Genomic DNA, 17,576 nt, shown 5'->3' on the forward strand with positions numbered 1-17,576 from the left:
CCACCCTTACTCCCTCTTTTCCTCTCATACCCCTTCCCCAAGTCCAATGATAGGGAACGTCCTCCTCCCCTTCCATCTGACCTTAGCCTATCAGATCTCATCAGAACTGACTGCATTGTCTTCCTCTGTCGCCTGGTAAGGCTACTCCCCCCCTGAGGAGGAGGTGATGAAAGAGCCAGCCACTGAGTTCATGTTACAGACAGCCTCTGTTCCCCTTACTAGGAAACCAACTTGTACACTGAGATTCCATGTGCCACATCTGTGCAGGGGTTCTAGGTTATCTCCATGCATGGTCCTTTGTTGGTGTATCAGTCTTAGGAAAGATCCCTGTGCCCAGATTTTTTGGTTCTGTTGCTCTCCTTCTGGAGCTCCTGATAGCGACAGATATTGAACAGTTTTTATTTAATCATTTTTATTACATTTAATTAATTAATCAATTAATTGATTAATTACGTTTGTGTTTGTGTGCATTTGCAAGCACACCTGCACATGCATGCGATCATATGTGTGCCATAGCACATGTGTAGAGAGCAGAAGACATCTCATGAGTATTGATTTACTCCTTCACAATTTGGTTCCTGGTTATCAGTCCTTTCAGCTTGGCCGCAAGCACCTTTACTTGCTAAGCCTTATATCTGATCCACTGAACATTTTAAAATATGTCTAATGGCCTTTTATATTTCATTTTTTGAGAACAGTCTGTTCATAATGTTTTGCTGATTTGGTTGCTTGATCTCTTTGTAACTGTTTTGGAGTTCTTTATAGTCTAGGTATTAATCTTCTGTTAAATGTATAGCCAACAAGGTCTTCGCCATTTTGTTAGCCATATTTGCACTTAGTGGACTACTTCCTTTGCTGTGGAGTTTTTTTTTTTAATTTCATGAGGTCTCATTTGTCAATTGTTAGCATATTTATTGAATGACCAGAGTTCTTTTCAGAAAGTCTTTGCCTATGCCAATCCCTTGAGTTGTTTTCCTTACTTTTTCCTGAATCAGTTTTACATTTCTAGATATTACATTATAATCTTCTACTCATTTGAAGTTAGTTATTATGCATGGTGAGAGGGAGGTAGTGTTCTAGTTTCATTTTTCTGTGGGCTGGATCGTTCAAGCGCCATTTGTTGAAGAGAGTATTGTATTTCCATTGTATGTTTTTGGCATAGTTATTAAGAATCAGGAATCTGATGTAACTGCTAGGAAGTTCATGTCTGGGTCCTTAGTTTATTAGTTCTAAGATTTTTATTGTATAGTTTGGTAGCCTGGTGTATAGGACCATAGCATCCATAACAAGGATTCTTTGTTTTCTTCATTTCCTATGTTATCTATTTATTTTGTTTTATTGCCATGGCTAAGGCTTCAAGTACCATACCAAATAATAGCACAGAATGTGAACACTCACTGTAATCGTTATCTTAGTGCAAATAATGGAGTTTTTCTACATTTAGTATAATATGGGATACGAGTTTATTACATGTAGTTTTTACAATGTTCATGTGGGTTTTCTTATATTGTTAGTTTCTTCCAGGCTTTTATATCATCAATGGCTCTTGATTTTATCAAAAGCATTTTCTGCATCTATTAAAATATTATATAACTTCTTATCTTGAGTCATTTTATGAAATGAGTTATAGTTAGCGATTGTATGTTGAACCATCCTTGTAACATTAGAATGAAACTAACTTAATTGTGAATGAAAATGGTCCCCATGGCCTCCCATTCTCTGATGAGAAAGAGAGAAAAGTAGCAGGAAAGGGGCATGAGGCTGGGACTGGGAGGGAAGTAAGGATGGGGCTGTGATCAAACAAATAAATAAAAAGAAAATGGCCTCTATAGACTCATAGAGATTGTAGTAGTTGAGAGGTTAAAAGGTGTAGTCTTGTCTCCCAATGACCTAGGCTGTTGCTAGAAAAATAGGTTCCTCTCCACAAACTGATAGCAAGGCCCTATTGCTGTAAACAACATCCAAACAACTCATTGAACATGGAAAGTTTGAGCTGGTGTCTACCTAGAACCTTCACCCTAATGTTTTAGTACCTTTGACACTGAAAGGTACCAAAAAACAAAAACAAAAACACCAACCTACACACAAAACCTATGATCTATAATCTTTACTCCCTGCAAAATATGCCAGGGCAATGGTTCAGCAACCTTGCTGGAGTAACCAGCTGATGTCTGATTTGACTTTAGGCCCACTCCATGAGATATAATATCGTAAGAGTTCATACCTGACATTTATAGTGTAACCAAGAACTAGGGTCTAGGTAGACCAGAGACCTAGATAAAACCGAATACTAATGGTCTAAGAAAAAAGTAACAATGAAATGAATCCTAATTATATTCTGCTATATTCACAGATCAATGTCTTATTTATCATCACAGATGCTTCCTCCTTCAACAGATGGAACAAATACAGAGACTCACAATAAGACATTACACACAGAAAGAGACCTTGGAACACGTGGCTCTCCTCAGAGCACAGGGGACCCTTTGGAAGAGAAGGTAAAAGGAATGGGAGAGACAGAGCAGATGGAGGACATCAAAAGAACAAAGCCCTCTAAAACAACTGAGCAAAGCTCACATGAACTTACAGAGACTAAAACAGCATGCTCAGGACCTGCATTGGTCTGCACCAGCTCCTCTCTCTATATATTACAGCTTTCAGTTCAGTATGCTTATGGATTCCTAAGTGTGTAAACAAGTGGGCTTCTGATTTTTGTGCCTTCACTCAGAGATCTTTTATTTTTTGTTTGCTTGTCTTATCCAAGTTTGATATAATGGTTTTCTTTTTACCTTATATTTTATTTTGTTAAAAAGAAGGTGTGGCCTTATTTGAACAGGTGTTGCCACCTTAGAAAAAATGTGGCACTGGGGGGCTTTCAGAAGCTCAAGCTAGACTCAGTGGCTCTTTCTCTCTTCCTGTGGTCTGCAGATCCAGATGTAGAACTCTCAATTTCTTCGGCATCATGTCTGCTTGTGTGTTGCTATGTTCGCTGCCATGATGGAAATTGACTAAAACTCTAGAAGGGTAAGCAAGCTCAAAGCTTCATAGGAAATGGTTGATATCATTCCTTCCCTTTTTATTTTGTGAAATAGTTTGAGGAACGTTACTGTTAGTTACTTAAAGGTCTGGGGAGATGTTCAGTGAGTAAATTTGCTTGTTGTGCAAGCATGATGACCTGAGTTCAGATCTCAGATCCCATGCAAAAATTGGGCACAATGGAATAAACTGTAATTAATATAAAAAATAAAAAAATATATATAAAATATTGGGCACAATGAACTCTTTAATTCTATCCTGAACCATTGGGGAGATGGGAAGTAAGGGCTGGAGAATCCTCAGAAGCTCATGAACCAGATAGATTCATGCACATAGAGGTGGGGACATCCTCCCATACAAGGTGGCAAAGTAAGGACCAAGACTCAAAGGTCATGCCTACATATCAACAAAACATCACCCTGGTGCACACACACACACACACACACACACACACACACACACACACAGAGAGAGAGAGAGAGAGAGAGAGAGAGAGAGAGAGAGAGAAGAGAGAGAAATAAATACAGAAGGAATTCATTAGTGAGTCTAACTGGTCCTGGGTTTTGGAAGGAGAGGTAGAGTTGTTTGTTAATTATGGATTTGATATGTTATTTGAATAGGTGTGTTTTATTTATTTTTATACTCTTGCTTTGATGTTGGTTGGTTGTGCTCTCTTCTTTATCCTTTGAATGGGGCATCTATCCCAGTGGTGGAGTATTTGCTTCACATGTAAAAGGTCCAAGATTTGATTCAGTTCTACATACAAAAAAATTTTTGACATTTTTAAAGAGGCTAAAGATCTAATATGTGTAGTCTGGCAACCAAATGATGTGTACATTAGAAAGTATATGCATTGATGTCAACATTGTTCTTTTCTTCCAACTTGGAGACTTATTTTTCCCTTTGTCTTTTGTCTTGATCACATCTTTGTGGTAGGTTTCTTTCAAAAAGCTCTATAGTGCAAGCCATCTAAGTTCTGGAAAATTACATTTTTTGACAGATCAGAATGCCATCTTAGGTACAGCCTAGGCACCTTGCAAAACGTAAACTAGCTCATTTAATCCTCACAATAAAAGGTTCCCCAGCTATGTAAGCCAGGGTTCTCTAGAGCAAGTAGTTCTCAAACTGTGGGTCTGGACCCCTTTGGGGGTTGCATCTCATTTAATATATATCCTATATATTAAATATTTACATTAGGATTCCTAACAGTAGCAAAATTGCAGTTATGAAATAGCAACGAAATAATTCTATGGTTGGGGTCACTGTAACATGAGAACATGTATTAAAGGGCTGCACCATCAGGAAGGTTAGGAACCACTGCTCTAGAATAACAGAACTGAGATGATGAATATATATTAAATGGAATCTCACAGATGAACTTACATGACGTGGTCTGGATAGGCCAATGATAGTCATCTCTTACAGCAGAGGCTGAGAACCCAATAGTTTCCCAGTACCCGAGGTTAGCTATCTCAACAGTCCCTACCTGCCCTTGAGAGGATTCCTGGAGAGCTCCTGGTATTCAGCCAATACTGGAAGCCCAGTCCAGCTGTTTCTAATATCAGCAAAGAAATGCAGCAGCAACAGGTAGATAAAGTCAGCATGAGGATGAGGAGTGAGAAAAGCAGCAAAGAGCATGTGTCTCCCTTCTTCTACGTCCTTTTGTCTGTGCTGCCACCCAGATGGTGATGGCTATGTGCAAGCCTGGTCTTCCAGCTCAAAATGATCTGATTGAAAAAAGTCCTTCCCAGGAGTGTCCAGGGCTTATGTTTTAGATGATTCCAGACAACCAAGGTCGATCGTTGCACAAGTTTACAGATGATGTCTGAATCATAATTCAGATGCAAGTATGTAGCTCCTAAGTCTAACATCCTTCTATTTAAAAGAAGTTTTAACTTTGTTAAAAGCCTTATGTCAAAGAGTAGAGAACTGATAATTACCTGAAAGGTTTGTGTGTATAAAACATTAGTTTAAATTTTAGTGCTTTGGAAGCAAAACAACAAATATTTCAGAGCAGCAACTCCCAAGCAGTCAGTTAGTATCTAATTAAAAGCCATTGTGTTCGGGATGGGAATTGAGCATTTTAGTCAGGGTCCTCTCTCTTGATTAGTTTCTTTAGATGTACAGATTTTAGTAGGTTTATCCTATATTACATGTCTATATGAGTGAGTATATACCATGTATGTCTTTCTGCTTCTGGGACAACTCACTCAGCATGATCCTCTTCAGGTCCCACCATTTACCTGCAAATTTCATGATTTCCTTATTTTTCATTGCTGAGTAATATTCTATTGTGTACATGTACCACAATTTCTACATCCATTCTTCAGTTGAGGGGCAGCTGAGGTGTTTCCAGCTTCTGGCTATTACAAATAAAGCTGCTACAAACATGGTTGAGCAAATGTCCTTATTGTGTACTTGAGCCTCTTTTGGATAGATGCCTAGGAGTGGAATGGCTGGATCTTGAGGAAGCGCTATTCCTAGTTGTCTGAGAAAGCGCCAGATTGATTTCCAGAGTGGTTGTATAAATTTACATTCCCACCAGCAGTGGAGGAGGGTTCCCCTTTCTCCACAGACTCTCCAGCATGTGTTGTCACTCAAGTTTTTTATCTTAGCCATTCTGATGGGTGTAAGGTGAAATCTCAGTGTCGTTTTGATTTGCATTTCCCTCATGGCTAATGACGTTGAGCATTTCTTTAAGTGTTTCTCTGTCATTGTCTATTCCTCTACAGAGAATTCTCTGTTTATCTCCTTTCTCCATTTTTTATTGTATTACTTGGTTTGCTGCTTTTCAGCTTCTTTAGTTCTCAGAAGAAGAAGAAAACAGGAAACAAGCTAGAAACCCACCATGGAGGGCCTCTGAAAGGCTCCGCCCTGCAGACTATCAAAGCAGGTACTGAAACTTATGGCCACCTGTTGGGCAATGTGCATGGAATCTTATGTAAGAGGTGGGAAATAGTAAGATCTGGAGAGGACAGGAACTCCACAAGGAGAGCAACAGAACCAGAAATTTGAACACAGGGGTCTTCCCAGAGACTCATATTCCAACCAAGTACCAGGCATGGAGATAACCTAGAACCCCTGCACAGATGTAGCCCATAGGAGTTCAGTGTCCAAGTGGGTTACATAGTAATGGGAAGAGGGACTGCCCCTCACATAATCTGATTGGCCTGCTCTTTGATCACCTCCTCCTGAGGGGGGACCAGCCTTATCAGGCCACAGAAGATGACAATGCAGCCACTCCTGATGAGACCTAATAGACTAAGATTAGAAGGAAAGAGAGGAAGACCTTCCCTATCAGTGGACTTGGAGAAGGGCATGTGTGAAGAAGGGGGTGGGAGGGTGAGATCAGGAGGGGAGGAGGGAAAGGATTATCGGGGGATACAAGTGAATAAAGTGTAATTAATAAAAATAAAAAATATTACAAGAAGAAAAAAAGCCATTGTGTTCATATTGACTCTAGGTTAAATTTGGATTACATATTTCAAACCAGTTTGGCACATACATATTACAGGTGAAATACTAAAATAGATCCCCAAACATAAGGAAGAGCCAAGTGTGTTAGTCCAACCTGGAGGCAGAGACAGTAGGATCATGTTTTCAAGGCCAGTGTGATGACCCTTTCTCACAAGCTAAACAGACAACCAAGCATTTAAGAACATGTAGCAAGCCAATTGCACCGAAGCACATTTCACCTTCATTATAGCTGATCTTCACCTACCATATTCAAAGAGCTGTACATGGTGCTTCTATACTGTGAGACTAACTTTAAATCTTTTGGAATGACAACATTATTATTGCAGAGATTTGTAGAGGTGTTAGCGTTGTGTCTGCTGCTGGATCAGTAAGCTGGGTACACAACTCCTCTTACAAAACAATGACTAAGATTATAAGATCACAGACAGTGAGCTGAATCAAAATACCACTTTTTCCTTTCACTGGGGGAGTAATGTCACAAATGTTTTGAAAAAAAAATGCCTAATGCTTTGAAGATCTTTGCTTTAACTAAGCATACATTTTTTCTCCATATTTAAAAAATCTTGTAAAACCCAAACTTATTTAGTGTATGTATGTTTACACACACACACACACATGCAGAGAGAGAGAGAGAGAGAGAGAGAGAGAGAAACAGAGAGAAAACACAGAGAGAAACAGAGAGAGAGAAAAACACATAGAGAGAAACAGAGAGAGAAAAACATACAGAGATAGAGAGAGAGAGAGAGAGAGAGAGAGAGAGATCTTTGCTACTGGAAATAGGGTTGAAACATTTTGCTACAAAGAAAAATAAATAAATAAATCTCACCTATCCAAAATCTTTTTATTCTTCTTGTAAAAAATATATTAGTAGACAAGCTCTAGTACATTGATGTAATAGCTAACCCTAAAAAGTTTGAGTTTCAGCTGGTAAGATATAGCTCATGCAGTGTAGACTCTGTTGGACTTAGGTTAGTCCAACTAACACAGACTGTGTTAGTACTGAATACCTGATCATTTTGTCCGCCATGATATTCTATTTAAGTATTCACAATACATTACAAATATACTTCTGTCTACTCAGTAAAGGTATTCCCCCTGTTTTGGTAATTATTTGGAGATGCTTTGAAACATAATAGACCCACAGAGTTTTTTCACCATGCTAAATATATAACCATGTTAAGTATATACACACATACACACGCATAATGGTATCCTAGATATAGTTTCAAAGTGAAATCTATGTGGCATTGCATCATCATCTACTTGACCATTGCAGTAACATGTGGTTGAAGTAATTTTTCTGCCTAGTCAAATCTTACATAATAAGTGACATTACCTTTGGCCATGCCTTTGGCAAAGAAGACTCCTATGTAACATAAAGATAAAGGAAGCCCATAGCATCATCTCTGGCTTATTTATTCCCTCCTTTCAAGCCCAGCAAGGCTTAGTCTTCTGCTCTGCTGCACAAGGGCCAAGATAGCTTTGCAGAATTAAGCTGCAGTTCCACCCTTGATGTTCTCCCAGGTGAGTGCCCGGGCTTCACGCTCACACTCCTAAAGCAAGCGAACTTTAAGCTAATTATGTGCTAGTCGATTTCCCCTTGCTGAATTTTGGCAGGTTGCTTCTGTAAATTATGAAAAATAAATGTGAAATATGCAGATGTCTTTTGTTTGAAGCAGATGTTTGGTGGGTCTTGCCAAAATCTAATCAGTTGTTCCCCTGGGGGTCCTCCTCTTCCAGTGTTATCCCAGTGTGATCAGGAAGCACTTTGTGGAACTTTAAGAAAGATTTCATACTTAGAATCTTTGTTATGGAAAAATATTAATAGAAATATTCCAATTGTGTCTGGTAGAAGACATTGATAAAGAGCAGTTGCTTCTGGTAGTCATTGATGACAATGGCCAAAGGGTGAGCTCAATTTTGCCATTGTCAGAAGTAGAGTGTCTTCTATCTCTTTTTAGGGCCACGAATACTGTTTTTATGATGAAATCTCTTGTTTGGTTATCCAAGAGATATAATTGTGCCATGAAATATGGGTAAGAATGAAATATTGCACAGGCATTATAGATATGTGTGTAGATCACATATTCAGATATCAAATTAGAAAAGGTTTTGCCATATCAATGCAGTCATTCAGTTTCCTCTCTCCTGTAGACTTTTAGTAAAAATAGAAACCAGTTGTAGTATCTTGGTGGCTCAGTGGAGAAAAAGATGGGCAGGTGGTGGTACATGGCAAGCTTATCATAAGGGCGTGACAATTACTGTCCAACCAAAAAAAAAATAGACATAGCCACTATGTGCGTTTCTGCTAACCCATAACGTGAGCTTGGGCAGTTATTTAGCTCTTTCTGACCTTGATTTTCTTATAATAATTCCTACCAAAGAGAATTTTTATTCAGTGAGACAATATAAGTCAAATGCAGACACACAGCGTATGTGCCTAACATATTATTGGCAAAGAACTCAACGACTGAGGAATGACTTGTTCTATAATTTTCTACTCTCCACTCTATCATTTCCTATCAAGAATTTACATGTCCCAGGAAAGGATCATGCTGAGTGAGCTGTCCCAGAAGCAGAAAGACACACACGGTATATACTCACTCATATAGACATGTAATATAGGATAAGCCTACTAAAATCTGTACATCTAAAGAAACTAATCAAGAGAGAGGACCCTGACTAAAATGCTCAATCCCCATCCCCAATGGCAAAGAGGAAGGACATTAGAAGAAGAAGAAAACAAGAAACAAGCTAGTAACCCACCACAGAGGGCCTCTGAAAGGCTCTGCCCTGCAGATTATCAAAGCAGATACTGAGATTTATGGCCAACTATTGGGCAGTGTACATGGAATCTTATGTAAGAAGTGGGAAATAGTAAAATCTGGAGAGAACAGGAACTCCACAAGGAGAGCAACAGAACCAGAAATTTGAACACAGGGGTCTTCCCAGAGACTCATATTCCAACCAAGTACCAGGCATGGAGATAACCTAGAACCCCTGCACAGATATAGCCCATAGGAGTTTAGTGTCCAAGTGGGTTACATAGTAATGGGAAGAGGGACTGCCTCTGACATAATCTGATTGGCCTGTTCTTTGATCACTTCCCCCTGAGGGGGGAGCAGCCTTACCAGGCCACAGAAGATGACAATGCAGCCATTCCTGATGAGATCTGATAGACTAAGATCAGAAGGAAGGAGAGGAGGACCTCCCCTGTCAGTGGACTTGGAGAAGGGCATGCGTGGAGAAGGGGGTGGGAGGATGGGATCGGGAGGGGAGGAGGGAAGGGATTATGGGGGGATACAAGTGAATAAAGTGTAATTAATAAAAAAATTAAAAAAAAATCTCTAAAATAAAAAAAAAGAATTTACATGTCTGCTTACACTTACCAAACAGGCATCTTTTGCGTGGCAAAGTAAACACATTTGTCTGTTTCCATTTACAGAAGATATGATCCATCAGCCTTTTGCCAGCATCACCTCTTTCATTTAAGATACCATAGCATGGTATCATATGATACTTGCAAAGTCCCTTCAGTTTCCTCCGAATCATTTCAAATATCCTTAGTTTTCTTTACTGGCTTTTTTCCAACACTGCTTTTCTCTTTTAAATGCCTTCCAAAACCACAGGTGTTTCTTTAATGGAAGTTTCAAGTGTTTTTTAGGATCCTACTGATATTAAAATGAGACACTAAAGTGAGCCATTATTTATTGTCGGTGGTGTGTTTAGTAGTTAAAACATTGAATGTCAGTAGTACAGGAAAGGTCCTTTCAGTGGCTCTCTGCTTGCTCTAGAGAGCACTTCCTATCCGTTCTACTCCAACCCAGCATCTTCTCTTCAGGACAATGTCCTCTTGCTTTGATTTAAGCAGCATCATAGTCTTGACATTTTGTTTCCATGCCTTTTAGTCTATATTTCAGGAACATCTGTACCACATGCGTAAGACTCCTATAACTGGCTAAAAGTGATAATATTTTCTTATGGCACATTATTATTCCCCTCTAAAAATGTTAGCTATTTTGGCAATATATTCACAGAAACTCAGTTATATTTAGCAAATCATATCATATTAGAAAAAATATCTTCGGAATCTGTTCATAAAGCTGCCTTTAAAAAAACAACATGATAGGAAGGTGAGATAAATTAAAATAATGAAAATATGAATAGAACTTGTAGCCCTTTAATATGAAATGAATGATATACAGTTTACACAGTTAAAGAGAATGACTTATTGTGTTGAAATAGCAATTTGTCCAATTTTTTTAGTACCTATATTTCTAAAACTGGATAGTTACGGTGTTCAAGTTATATACTGTTTTTTGAGATGTTAGCTCAAAGCAGACACGCCTGAGTTCTGTAAACCTGGGGAAGTGTTCAGTTATTAGGTGACTTATTACTGACTTTGAGAAGCACATAGGCTGCTTCTCTTGCTGCTTTATGACATAAAAGAACTCATAAAACTCATCAATGTATCTAACCTAAACGTACAGACCCACTGAGCTGAGCTATGAGTCTGCGTCTTCTGACCTCAAATGAAGCATTTTCCCTATTACACCTGTCTAACTCTCATATGGATATAAATAATTAAGAGTCCACATAATAATAAGAATATATTAATAAAATATAAACCAAATATACAAATGTTGACCAACAACAAGAGCATTGTCAGCACAATTAATGAGGAATGCTTCATTAAAGAAATAAGCTTTGGAGAACATAGTGTGAGAAGAAGCTACACAATCTACCACAAATAAAACATGTACAGTACACAACGTACTAAATATAAAATATGCAGCATAGTCCTAATTTTCATTTTGGTCTGACTTTCTTCTAATTTAATCTTATAATCCAAAATTTCCATTCTAGTTTTAAAGGTATGTGTCCTGTTCTTAGCAATCTCCTACAAGGAGATTTTCATGCTGAGAGAATGTGCATCCCTGGCTTAGCGACACTTTTACAGGAAACAGAAGTAGAGAGCTAGAAGATGCTGGAAATCTTCCCAATCACCTTTTAAGGGGATTCCTAACTGTGGCCTAGAGATGAAGAATACTATGAGACAACTCTACTAGAATCTCAACTTTCAAGTGTGTGTGTGTGTGTGTGTGTGTGTGTGTGTATTCATGTGTGTGCATTATATGTATATGTATATGTATCATATGATACTTGTATCATATATATACATGTATGTATATATATATATATATATATATATATATATACATGTACACCCTATGTATGTAAAATAGGATCTCTGGATCCTGCATTAGCCTGGAAGTTACTGTGTAGGTGAGAATGACCTTGAGCTCATAACCCTCCTAACTCCCCCTTCCATACACAGGAATTACAGACCTATGCCACCATACACAGAATCCTGGCTATTTTTTATTGCATCTATTTATCTTGAAAAACAAAATTTCTGGAATAGATGATAATATCAATAAAAATAATAACTCTTTGTTGAGCTACATCTGGAGTTAATGGGAATATATCTTAAAGATATCGTGGATGCATTCATCTAGTTTTAACCACCTCATCAAAGAATATTATTTTTTCAAAAGACTCCTCATAAAGATGTATGAATAGATAGACCTATGATTATTCAAAAAAATTTTACAAATCAAAATAAGTTTGCCAGAGCAATTTAAAATAATTAACCTTTGACAAACCTCCCTCTCTGGTAATGAAACAGTAACTATATGAATAAAAGATAAGTCGTGACATTCAATGAATTATAATATTCATCCCATAAATTACTTGATATAATAGCTCTATAGTCTACATTTTTATAACACTAAAATGTCCCAAATGCCAAAACCTCATTCATTTCTAGTATGTGGTTTGTGGGTAGGTTGGGTGATTTTTTTTTTTATTCTTCAAATATCTTTCGATTAGTCTGTACTATTATTCTCTTCTTCCCCACAAAAATACTCTGTCAACCTTACAAGCATCTATACAGTACATATTTGTAGTAAAATTAAGACTTGTGTTGACTGTCCCCATAGCTTATGAAAATAAGTGAAGACTAACGTGATTTTCATGTGGGGGTTTGTTTCGGTGTGGCATTGCCGTCTGGCTCATTATCACATTTGAGAACACAGTGGCCAAGTTATTCGAATAGATGGTGTATACTTCAAACAAATTGCTGCTTTCTTACCACTTTGGTCTCTTTCTCAAGATAACAAAATATATTTAACCTCTGAGATGGTGAACATCCTCAGAGTAAATGACTAAAGTCTTGGGCATAGCCAAATCTAAAGATTGCAGAATAAATGCAGCATGCTAAGAAAATTTTGGTCCAAAAATGTGTTGCAATTTTATGCATTCCTGGCTGCTTATTTTGCCCATAACATGAAGGATTTTCTCATCATCTAGGGCTGGCCGGTTGGTTTCCTTCTAAGGCATTTTTTAGAAATAGACTATGAAAGCAGCAGTAATTCGTAGTTCAATGTCCTTTAAATTCATTATGACAGCAGAATGTGCCTCAACCAACACATTGTTTAGCATGGTAATATATTTGATCTTTTAATCACAATTGAGATTTAATGCCACCATAATGTCTGGTTAAACACGTTTATTGACTATTTGCTATATAGTAGGTATTAGGTAAAATTCTACGAAAATATGAATTTTGTCACAACTCATGAGTTTGATTCTAGTGTTAGTTTTGTTTCACATAAGAAAATTGAGGCAGATTCTCTGTGCTTTGCCCTCTGCACAACTGAGCTTCCTTATATAAGCTACGATCTCTAGCTACTTGTATACAGAACATCTTCAGCAATGGTTATCTTTCCCCCGTGACTCAGCTACTCACAGCATGTCACAGTTGCAACTGGATCTAAAACCAAGATGGCCATCATGGTTTTAGATCCAGCTTATTGGTTTGCTTTTCACAGTCGCAGAAGTTAAGTGGGGTGCCTGCTAATTCCAGGACTCCAAACTGGTCCCCACAGAACTGTGCTAGAACAGCCTCTGAGGTGTTATTTTTTAGATTTCAAGTACCTTTTGTTTATATTGTGTGTGGGGGGGAAGAGGGTGTTTAAATCCAGATACAGAGAAAAGATCAATGGGAAATAAAAGAGATCAATAATTTACAGCCAAAAGCATTCTTCCTTCATTGGAGCCACTTGATATTATTGCGGTTTTGGAGATGGTTACACAGTCCACCATGGAAGAAGCCTAGTGTGACTTATTTTTGCTTCCTTAGTTCTTCCTCCATCTTTTCTTTCCCCTTCTTCAGGCATTATTTTTCTGAGACACAAAATTAGAAAACACTGGAGGATCATCAATGCCTACATGAGAATGGAGGACACAGAGTTGTTGAAAGCCCTCCAGACCCCTGGTTATGAAAGGTTTCCACGGGCCTGGTATTAACATCCTATAAAAAAAATGTCTTCAAAGGAGATGTTGCTCTTGCCCAATCCTCTCTTTTCAGCTGGAGCTCAGAGGTGTTAAGAACTTTAAACAAGGAAGTCATGAAAGTTCCAGGCAAATGGTGGGAACTGGAAAAGATCATCTTGAGTGAAGTATCCCAGAAGTAGAAAGACACACATAGTATATACTCACTTATAAGTGGAGATTAGACATAAAATATGGGATAAACATACTAAAATCTGTACACCTAAAGAAGCTAAGCAAGAAGGAGAACCCTGTATACTATGATCAGTCCTCACTCAGAAAGGCAAACAGGATGGACATGTGAAGAGGGAGAAAACAGGGAACAGGACAGGAGTCTACCACAAAGAGCCCTTGAAAGATTCTATCCACCAGAGTATCAAAGCAGATGCAGACACTCATCCAAACTTTCGGCAGAGTGCAGGAAATGTTATGAAAGAAGGGGAAGATAGAAAGACCTGGAGGGGACAGGAGCTCCACAAGAAAAGAGACAGAAACAAAAAATTTGGGCACAGGGGTCTTTTCTGAGACTGATACTCCTAACCTAGAACCCCTGCACAGATGAGCTCATGGCAGCTCAGAGTCCAAGTGAGTTCCCTAGTAATGGGAACATGGAGTGTCTCTGTTATAAACTTAGTAGGTGGCTCTTTGATCACCTCCCCCTGATGGGGGAGCAGCCTTACCAGGCCACAGAGGAAGACAATGCAGCCAGTCCTGTTAAGACCTGATACATTAGGGTTAGAGGGAAGGGGAGGAGGACCTCCTCTATCAGTGGACTTGCAGAGGGGCATGGGAGGAGATGAGGGAGGGAGAATGGGACTGGGAGGGAACTACAGCTGGGATACAAAGTAAATAAACTCTAATTCATAAAAAATAAATAAAAATTTTAAAACCTATAAATTTTAAAAAATTAGAAGCAATGATGATCCAGATATTCTAATTATTTATAAACAACAGAGTTAAAATTGTGATTATTAAACAATAAATGGAAAGATGATAACTTGCTAGAAAACCAGAATTATGTAAGTGAACAGAATTTTTGAAAGTAAAATATTTACTAAATATATTGATTAAAAAAACAAAAGAGTGTTGTCAAGTTCCTTGCATGTCCCATTAGTAGCTGAGCCTAAAGTCTAAATTCCCATCTTCTCTGCATCAGTTAAGTACAAAATTTCTTTATCTGTATGCCGGGAACTAAATATATTTTATTTACTGCTTACCACAAACTTTGAGTTGAGATAAAAAAAAAATACACATCTTAACTCCTGGAAGCTGTAGTTCCTTTTCACTCATGGTACTTGATTTTATTTTTAGTAAACTACAAGACATTGTACTGGGACCAGACTATGGAGCCATTTCAGGTTGCAGTGATAGAGGCTTAGTGCAAGGTAGCCCGACATTGGAGGAGGAATTTAGAGTTCACATTATTGTTATTGGTGGTGGTTGACTGAAACCTAAAATAAATTTCCTATTACAGTGAGTTCTGATAGTTTTCAATGCAGAACAGAGCAGAGAAAATATATTTGGTATCATAACACAGCATATGAATTATATGAACACAGACAGATATGCATATATGTATATGTGTACACATAGATAAAAGTTATAGGAATACTATATAAAATGATTCTATTAGATATGTACATGCTATAAATATATCATATTGCTTGTACTACTTTATTTCGAGATTTTCAAAAGCTAAGCAGAGATCAGAGACCTGAATCAGAGCAATATTGGGATGTCCAATGACTCGTGTCTGGATTAACTCTTGATTTCAGGCCAAGTGAGTGGCCAGTTGAATACTAAGGGGACAGCTGAAAAACCCTCTCTTTGTTTCTTTTTCACTTTCAATTTTCCTGAAGTCCACTGACATGCCTGACCTTGGGAAATGATGCAATGTCCCTGAACCTGCATAGCACAAAGGGCTGGATCTGTGTGGCTCTCCTGACCTCTGCCTGCTTCAAAGGTCTGTGATCCACAAGCTTTATTCTGGTGCCTGAACACTGGTGAAAGCTGGCTCTGTCCATATATTCTCTGCATAAACTAAAACATTTGTAGAACAATGGATGTTTCTGTTGCTCCAGAAGATCCTCTAAAATGTTGACAGATGTGAAAGTGAACATTATAAACACTTTGGCACTTGTGTTTCTACTGTTTTCATAGTGATGTTTTGTTTGCTTTTTATAAAATAAAACATTGTTACTGCTGTTTTTAGAATTCTTCTGGTTTTGTAGCAGGTTTAATATGATTAATGAACCTATTCCCATGCTCCTGTTGGTTTGGAGAGGCTCAGCCATTGTTGGCTTTAAGGCATCCCAGGGAGAAAGAGGTCTAGGTTTTCATTGTCATAATCTTTTACTTGTAGGGTCTATATTTGTGAGAGAATCACAGACACTGCCATGTCAGCAGCAGGAACTATTATGTGTGCTTCACAAAGGCACAGGGTGGCCTTCAGATAAGGTTAGTGAAAGGAATCTTGTCACAGCCTGAAGTGAAACCAACATTTTCTTGGTTACATAGCTCAGTTGCCAAGAAGATGAGTCTCTTCTGATTCTTCTCCATTTGTAACTGTTTGAAGAGCAGACACAGTCTTTGGCTTAGTCATGTAAGAGAATGCCTTGGCAGAGAACATTTAGAGACAAGGTGACTTGCTCTAGAGCTCAGCAGTATATGAGAGCTTAGGGAGCTTTGTCAACTGTCCTATGTCGGGTCTGTTATCTTTACATGGGCAGGACCAGTGTGCACCCTCAGCACTGAGAAACACATGAGGCCATCTTGTCAACACCAGTTCCTTGTGGGCTTGGAATTCCAATGGGGCACTGGATACAGGAGATAATGCCACTGGCCAAGGCCTTCTGTACATCTACCTCAAAAAGAGATTTGGACGGCTCATTGACTCATCGTTCCTTTCCTCTAGACAGAATTAAACAGTTGGGATGACGTTATCCTCGTTTCAATGCTGTTGTGAAGGATATAGAAGAAAGACATTCTATAGTGTCTAATGAATTGTAAAAAGGTTCCTAAAATGCTAGCCATTGTAACTTGTGATCAGATTGGGTGTGCCTGACCAAAGTGTCCTTCAATTTTGATTAATGTTTTCTCTCTCTTTTTCTTTTCTATTACAGATTTTATGATAGTAAGTGTAGAAAACTGTTTAAAAATCAGAAAAAGCAGTACAAAACAAAACAAAAACCGCGGAGGATGGGGTAAAGCCATAATCTCACAACAGAGAGGATGAGCCTTTGTAGTATTGTGGTGCATTCTTTCTCAAAATGTTGACTTAGTCTGAAATTCAGTTCTCTAAGGTAAGATAGAATTTTTTTTGATACTAATAAATGTAACTCTCTTATCCTTTCTGTGAAGCTTTGTGGGTCTCGATAAATGCTTTTTATAAATCAACTCTACTTTGACTATCTAAAGCTGGTTTTCAGCTGAGAAAAATAAACGAATTTTTTTGACTGAGTCTTCAAATCACACTAAACCCAGGATACATAGCAGGTGTGTGTGTGTGTGTGTGTGTGTGTGTGTGTTTTGTTTGTGATGTAATTCCTGGTAGCTTAAATTTGAGTACTGAAAATCTAGGATATAGATAGTAAAGTGGTAAAGGGGCCAGGGAGGGGAGGAGGGGTGTGGAATGATAAAGAGGACAAGGGAGGTGTTTAGCTTTCATT

At 38.2% G+C, this 17,576-nt stretch overlaps 1 long non-coding RNA gene across 1 annotated transcript in view; it reads left to right on the top strand.

Annotated features, from left to right (window-relative positions):
- Positions 1 to 17,363, top strand: part of LOC132646821 (uncharacterized) — a 101,891-nt gene extending 84,528 nt beyond the window's left edge. The window contains exons 5-8 of the long non-coding RNA XR_009585128.1: positions 2,379 to 2,498; positions 2,929 to 3,024; positions 5,832 to 5,929; positions 17,031 to 17,363. This is a non-coding gene — a long non-coding RNA (uncharacterized LOC132646821). The remainder of the gene's footprint in view (positions 1 to 2,378; positions 2,499 to 2,928; positions 3,025 to 5,831; positions 5,930 to 17,030) is intronic.
- Positions 17,364 to 17,576: the final 213 nt, after the last annotated feature.

This window comes from Meriones unguiculatus, chromosome 12, assembly GCF_030254825.1.
Source record: "Meriones unguiculatus strain TT.TT164.6M chromosome 12, Bangor_MerUng_6.1, whole genome shotgun sequence".
NCBI lineage: Eukaryota > Metazoa > Chordata > Mammalia > Rodentia > Muridae > Meriones > Meriones unguiculatus.